This window comes from Haliotis asinina, chromosome 14 (genome assembly GCF_037392515.1).
Source record: "Haliotis asinina isolate JCU_RB_2024 chromosome 14, JCU_Hal_asi_v2, whole genome shotgun sequence".
Taxonomy (NCBI): domain Eukaryota; kingdom Metazoa; phylum Mollusca; class Gastropoda; order Lepetellida; family Haliotidae; genus Haliotis; species Haliotis asinina.
Genome location: NC_090293.1, coordinates 31,825,435 through 31,833,703, shown reverse-complemented (window position 1 = coordinate 31,833,703; position 8,269 = coordinate 31,825,435). Strand labels below are relative to the sequence as shown.

General features: G+C 40.6%; 1 long non-coding RNA gene across 1 annotated transcript; it reads left to right on the top strand.

Annotated features, from left to right (window-relative positions):
• The first annotated feature begins 1,511 nt into the window (after nucleotides 1-1,511).
• Nucleotides 1,512-7,071, top strand: LOC137261129 (uncharacterized). Its single transcript, XR_010954840.1, has 3 exons — nucleotides 1,512-1,614; nucleotides 2,169-2,262; nucleotides 6,589-7,071. It is a non-coding gene; the product is annotated as an uncharacterized lncRNA (long non-coding RNA).
• The last annotated feature ends 1,198 nt before the right edge of the window (nucleotides 7,072-8,269 follow it).

The following is an 8,269-nucleotide window of genomic DNA, read 5'->3' as shown; positions in this document are numbered from 1 at the left end:
ATCAAGCAATGTACACGTTCAATTCACGACCTATCTATCACAGTATAAAAACGTTTATGTTAATCTTCAGTGTGTTATTGCCTTCGTGACCTGGTGAGACTGTACTACGAGGGAAGTCTGGGCGACAGTCAGCCTACACATCACTCAGCTAACGGACTGACTCAAATACACATCAAATGTATTCAATCACGTGTTACATCTGTCGACAGAAAACCATATGTAAATAGGTCAAACAAAACTTGTTATCACTTTAATTAAGTCGTCTCTTCAAGCTAGTGAACGTGAAGATCCGGGTTAGAATTGGTCTTCAGCAATCCATGCTTGTCGTTAGAGGCAAATAACGTGATCGGATGGTCAGGCTTGGCTGAAACATGTCATTAAACTCCTATTGCGTAGATGGCTCATGCTATCAGTCACTGACCACCTGATTCCCGGATAGTCGATTATTACGACAAGCATGGGTTGCTGAAGACTAGTTCTTCACAGGTTCGGTGAAGGGTGAGTGAGTGTGTACATAAAGCAACGTATATCTGTCATTATCTTATAACAAAATGGGGCCACTGGTGACTCAGTCGACAAAGGCACCGCAATTCGCTGCGAAGAGTTACGTCCCTTGAGCATGCAAGAAACCTCTAATTCTTGGTTCGAGTCCATGTTTTGGGGCGTATATGTCGTGCCCGTGGTGGCGTGTTGTATCAACCTCTCAGACTAGCATCACGTCGGGTTTCTCTCTACATCAGCCTTACAACGGCGATCACTGGGCTACTTTTCAACGCGACGTAAACTCCAACTCACTCACCTTGGCCAGTAGTCAGTGAGTTGGGTTTTACACCGATTTAGCAATATTCCAGCGGGGGACACCAGGAATAAGCTCCACACATTATACCCATGTAGGGCATCGAACTCGGGCCTCTGAAGTGACGAGCGAACGCTTTAACCACTAGACTACCCCACCGCCCCTTTCTGACCAGTATCTTAACGAACCAAGTATGTTTATCATGATTTATCAAGAGAGACTATTCGGTATGACCTTAACCAGGCAGAGACGTCACGAATTACCACATGAAGGAATAATGTTTAACACTACCATGATTAAAAAGGGATGTCAAGCCTTATATTAATGAAGGTGCAATGTGTGTATGAATAAAACTATCTACTTATCACTGTTCCTGTAAAGCAAGCATTATCTCACGCATCTTAAGGGATCTTCAGCTACAAATAAATGGAAATGATAATTAAATAATTTACATGAGGTTTTTCTGGCTTGCATTCGATTGCAGGTTCCCTTATTTGTCTCCGTCAGTATATGCCAGATCGTGTTGGATATAATAGTGCGCAACGCAGTTTCGGGACATCTGGCAATAAAATTAGTCAGCAAGTCGAAAATATCCTCCAGCAATAACATATTCATCAGCGAATAATTGTCTCGCGACACATCCGTCTGTTGGGTCACGTTACCTTATATGAATATCCCTAGTCTGTCCCAGTCCATATTCGACTCTCTTCATCTTGTCATTTCATCCTCTCTACCTCTGCTGTCAGCCCGGGACGAGCAACTTTTATTGTTCATGTCCTGTTGATGATGGCCGTGAAGACTTGAACTGAAGTAGCTTGGTAGATCCTTTTAATACTGCCTTTTGCGATAAGATTTAAAAAAAATATTTTTAAAAATGCTTTCTTATTAGTCCTTGTACTCCCGTGTAATGTAAAATGGAAAGCACGTGTTGAAGCTTTGTCAAAGGATTTTTTCTCACCGCTTTTCGGAATGTGGACTCGCAGCTTCCTAAACCCGATACTCATATGTTCGAATCTCAGATCCTGACCGATAATGTTCCTTGGTCAGTCTTAGTTTTCCCCGACAATGATCCTAGGCCTGTATACCACAAAACTAACCAGTAACGATGATAATGTTTATAGTAGTATTGGAAAGTTTCATTCTGACAACTGATGGTGGCAGCGGATTGAAGCGCTCTTAAATTAGAGTGACTTCCCTTGGTGGATTTACACTCCAAGCTCCGGGACAGCGCTGTCCGCCTTTATTAACCTCACAGTGATAAAAGCTTGTTTCCCGCGGCAGATCAAATTAGTTGAATTACAGGAATCGCAGTCTCATTCAAGAAAATATCTGAGATTAAAGTTTCGAGCTCGCTGCCTTTCCACTTTTCTAGGATGTGCGACTGGATGGGTACCAGAAAGTGCCAGTGGATTCAGTAACGGGATACGAGATTCATCCAAGACATTAAACTGCTTCACATTCTGGACGTGAGTGCACTGATCATATTATTTTTGTTGGAGCTGTATATTTTTGCATTTCCTGAAATTTTATTTTTGCTGCTGTTTATTTGTTATGGAAAATACAGTGCTTAGAGTTTGGGGCAATTTCTTAATTATTCATTAAACAACTGTTGTTGTTGGCTAATTGCACGATGTAGGTCTGCACCCTTCCTTTTAACGAATGATCACTTTAAACACTTTAAATTGAGAATTAACTTTAACATTGTGTTCGATACGAAACATGTATTTGTCAAACATGGAATATCAGTCTGGTTCGTTGACATTCATGTTGAAACGCACTGACATAGTGCATTGGGATTTGTCACAGTAATCCAGACATCACGTGGCATTTTTTGTCAATCTAAAAAAATATATATCTGTATATGTGAAGAATAATTTCCTTTTCAAGTAGTTTTAAGAGCAATTAATTCCTACCGTAAACGTTAGAGGGTGAACATGTCTTATAAAAATGTCATTTGAAATAATTTATATCCCCCTTTGCTCTCTTCCACCCTTGATTAACATTCACAGTAGCGGCCAGAGACACCTGGTTCGTATGTTCAGAGACAACTCTTTGGTAAAGCCCCATCCTCGCCGGTTTGGAATAGTTATATGTAACCTGACAGGTGAATATGTGTCTGACTTTCAGAGCTGTGTGTGTGTGTGTGTGCGCGTGTATTTAAGGTGTATATGTCTCACCTTTCAGGTGTATGTGTGTCTGACTTTCAGGGGTATAAGTGTCTGACTTTGTGGTGCACATGTCTTAAGATCACCTCACTGACTAATTGGTTGCATTTAAATTTACATTGGACTCATACTGAATTTGGATTTTACTTGGCCTTTGCAGACATTCTGCAACATCGAGGAACCTTTCCACTTCAGGTTTCATTTATCAATACAAGAAGGAAAATAGCACCCATCCGATCTTTGATTCTGAAATATCAAGTACAACATGTTCGTAACATCTCGACTGGTAGGGGTCACTCAGAACAACTCCATTAATTTCGCCATTCTGTCATCTGACAAATTCTCTCAGAATGTTCTGATTGTAGCTGGCTCACAATTCTTTAAAAATGTAATTCGTATATGTCCGGTTGTTTCTCAAACCTCGTCGGTTATTTGCTTGTCCTGTCAGCTCTCTCAGGACGCAGCAACTGTAGCTTGCTCACAATGCTCTAAAAATAATCCGAAAGTCGTCCGGGTGCCACTCAGACCTTCTCGGTTAATTCCGTCGTAATGTCACGTGGCAGCTCTTTAAACATGTGCCGACAGGCTCACAGTTCAAAGATGGCCGCATTCTACTCTCAACGCTGATGGACGCTTCTCCGCGGTGGACTTGTTAATGAAGGTAGTTTATATAGATTTCTGTGAAGCGGGGCCTCGTAAAAGCGACATAATAAGGTCATCATGTCAAACTCCCTTTTCATTTTGAGGCATTTTCCGGGAGCTATTTTTGTAACTGTGGACAGGCGGGGCATTTAAGAGACTGAATGTGTCACGAAAGACAAGGATATAGCGTTTATGAATTCAAGAAATGTAAATGTGAAAGTTTCACGCTGAAATGTATGCAGTACATCACAGAACATATGTCACGTTGAATTAATGCTTTCAAAATTGGTATACTCAAGTCACCAAGTTTTGCGGAGGGCTCAGAATTGTGAATATAATTTAAGAAGTATATACGTGCATGTGCAGCAAAGTAGTAGCACCATGAATTAATCTCAATCACATGTCGCTGTTGTACTGGAACCAGTGCAAGAAAGTATGCATCTCTGTGTCATAAAATAAATATTCATATTTAGAAACAAACTGTAAATATGAAAATGTCATATTTTGTGGAGAATAGATTTAGCGGTAAGTATCACTGTACGGGGAGTATTGCATTAGCATTATATTCTCATCAGGAATCTGAGAATGAGAATGCAGTACACATTGAACGGGGTAACAGTGGTTTCAAGCTTTACTCTATACTGAGCACTAAAGAATTTTGCGCTTTTGTGAGTAAATGCTTGTTTGTCATGTGCCACACAACACCCCCAGATTCTGCCCAATAATCAGTCAGATCACCTGTTACATGAAATTGTAGGAAGCTGAAATATCATATCACGAGAAGATATTAGTAGTCCAAAAATAACCCATTCTTAGTAGTGAGTACGTAAGCATAAGTTTCCAGAGGCTTTTCTACTCTTTAGTGAGTGCATAGCCGAGTTACTGATGAGTTCCCAGAAGGAAAGGGTGTCGCGAGAAGACGGTGTGTTCAGTTGGGTTATGTTTCTTTTCTACCTGTAAGGTAGGCCTCAAAGATTAGGGCATGATTAGGGTGTGGTCCTATGGCACCAGGATATGGTCCCACAGACACATCCAGAATATCATCCCCGAAGCACACCCTTTCATTGTATAACGCTGCATGACATGGAAATCGCTTCTTCTAGATTTACCGATCCCATCTCAAATCATACTTGAGTGAACACAGACACCTGTCTTCGTTGAACACCGTGAACCACATGCATGTCACTTGGACCTTGTGAATTAAACGTATGTCCATTTCTTGCCCTCTCAATCCACGTTGTGTTGAACCAGTGTCGTGCGTCCTGTTTACGCTTTTAATTCCCATTCCTAATTGAGCATTCGTCAAAAGACGCTGAGAGGGTACACGCGCATTTGCATACTCGCATACTCGATAATCCCCAGGGTATATGTTACGATGACTCTCCACCAGACCTTGGGTTCATCTACGGCGGATGATTTCATTACCCACGTTGTTGACTCTGGCAAGCTCGGTTGTAACGGCCGCTTAGCTGATTGGCTACTGTAAGAATGCGGCGTAGCAAAGGGAGGTAACAAAATTATCGGGCCGAGCTATAGATGCATCCAGGGTACTTTATCGAAACAAATACCGTGGAGATTATCGAGGACGATTCAGTTGTCGAAGTTGTCAGGAGCAAATGTTGCGCTCTCGTATACTGATGCGCTGCGAATGGCAGTTGGGTAGCCTAGAGGTTAGAGTGTTCGCTCCTCACGCCGAAGACCCGGGTTCGGTTCTCCACATGGGTACAAAGTGTGAAGAACTTTTTGGGTATTGCTGAAATATTGCTAAAAGCGTAGTAAACTCACTGACTGGTGTGCAGCCGTTCTGTCTTCACACATCCAAACAAACTTCACAAACGCCTCGCTCACCCCAGTTCGTTACTGGATGAAAGGCTGATAAGATGAGGGTCTCAGACATTTGGAGACACAACCCACGAGCATGTTAAGAGCGTTTACTAACCAGATACAATAATCAAATATATACTGAACAGCAAAAGTAACGCGAGTCTCGAATAAATGAAATAACATAAAGGTAAGCTTTCGGGTTTATGTGTTCTATTTGAAAACACACAGAGTTGGGTTTCTTTTGCTGCTCGGTATAAATACTGACAACTGACGTAACTCTTCTTAGCGAACTGCAGCAATACAGACGAATGTGTCGTCAGTAGTTCTGCTCTCGAACAGACGTGGGTAAGGCCACTAAACTAAAGTAAAGCACACTGTCTTCGGTCCGTATTCATAGTATCACGGTAACAGTGAAAGTATTGACAGTGCTAACTGTGAAATGTATTACAAATATTGCGTAGGTAGGTTGTTCCCTGCAGAAATCAAGCTCTTTCTTAAAGTCAACGAACGTGTTAGAAACAGGGCTAATTTACATGACCAGATTCGTCTTCTGATGTGTATCCCAATAGGGGTTGGACTATATTCTTGAGGAAGACACGCTTTCCTTAACCGTCATATGCATCATACATATATATATATAATACCAGGTGATAACCGCCTTCGATATACAATATGCATATAGACCGAAACCTTAAATGTTTAAGCATTGACTTTATACGACCAGCATTAATCATTATATCTGTCAAACCATATGTTATCTAAGTGAGTGAGTTTAGTTCTATGCCGCTATATGCAGCAATATCACCGCTGTTACCTAAAGTCTGAATCGTGTGTATCGCTGTATTTACTTATGTTTTTCTCTAAACATCTCTCTGGCCCTATAACCTTTTTTCTCTGGCTACATAATCATTTTAAACCATATATATAAATAAAATCTCAAACTAAGAACATTACTACCTTTCTGACGCAACACGTCAACAACTCTATTTTAGTTTTGTTCTGAATTAGAAAAAAAAAAAATTCTATTCTTTAATTTTCAAAATTATGAAAATATAAACGAAATATGTCTGAAGTCACAACTTACCCTGTACAAATACAGTACACGTTTGACATATATGGTTAGGGATGCATTCATTTATTTATTCTCCCTGTGCATTTCAGCTATCCGGTAGCCATACAGAGTCTATGGAATCTCAGCACGCCACTGCAAGGTCGTTGGCCAGTGTCATCTGCTGTAATTATCATGTCTTCTTTTTCTATATATCCTACCGTGCCTGAACGCTCAGGTTGAAATGTCAAACAGGACATGGCCATCCTAAAGACTGTGAAATTATGTTTTTTTCTTTGAAATCTTCATTCCTCAAATATCGTAAGACCATCCTCAAAATGGACGACACCCAGAATACCCACGTGACATGTTTTTTTTCTCGTGTAAAACATCATTTTGGGGCAACTGATTATTTTTTCTGAGTATTTTGTCTTTTCGATTGACGTAGTCAGTGACATAAATGGACACGCCGTTGCGTAATGGGACGGTCAGTGGATCTTCTGTTGACGTCACTCCATGCTGACTTATGAGAATGGGTTCAAATCCTAGATTCAGCATCACACCCGATTTTCTAGGTGATAAATGGATAATAACTGCATCGCTTGTGCTGTCCCACTCTTTCAAAGTTGACACGTCGAATACTGAGTGAATTGAGCAATATAAAACAATTTTCACATCTTTAAGAAATCTCTGCTAAAGAAGAATCGATTGTATAATTCCGGCTACATCACGAACATGTGTTTTCAAATCAGTATGAATTGATGGCACCAAGGAAATCAGCGGATCCCGTCTCACGGCTGGCACCCGTATTATCAAGTCGATTGTATATGGGACCGTATGGGGAAGCTTAAACAATTGCAATTTCAAACATGCACAGCCACAAAACGTTTTGAAGACTTGATCGAACAACTACTGGATAACTCGATCCAACATCTTCACGGGCCTAAATAATTCCAAAGCAGCACATTCACACATCGGATGTGCCACATGTTATAACATACATGAGTACACCCCGTCATCATTTGGTTGTCCTAATCTAACGTGAGATGTGAAAACAGACGTCGACACGTTGTTAATGCAAGAGACCGAGGTTGTCATCTTTACACCATTACACATTGTTAATTTGGTTGGATCTAAAGACCAAAATGCATTGCTTTTATGTTAGAAGTGTAGAAAACTGCGTATGCGATAAAAACTAACTCTGCATTAAATACATTTCCGGTTGACTAATGGCTGTTGAATGTCAACATTTCAGAAGTTCCCAAGACACGTGTTGTTTATGAACCATTAATGGTCAGTGTTCTCAAGCGGTTTGGTTTGCTTAAAGGTTGATCACAAAGCTCACTCGTGCTTAATATCCAAGGTGAAATATTTCAGCCATGGCTCACCATTACACATTTATCATCAGGCATGCACATACATTCAACACTGCAGATCCTTAAATATTTCAAACACGGAAAGATTTCTTTTCCTGACACTAAAGATATCAAAATGTCGTTTTCTGGAAATAGCAAGTGACATTAAAAAAGCTGCAGACAGTCGGTAGGCTGGTGACCCTTGTGGGGCAAATTGTTCTGGAGGTAGTTGTAAGGTTAACAGAATACATTCCACATTTCTATTTAAAGTTACTACTACATTACGTGACACCTAATGTCCTTTGTAGAGTTGTAAACAGAATATGTGGGGTCCGACTGGCGGGTGGGCTAAAATGTTTCAACCCCAAAAGTACTAGAATCGGCGTTTTGCCTGAAAAATGCAATCCCAAATATCATATATATTTTTATATACTGTAGC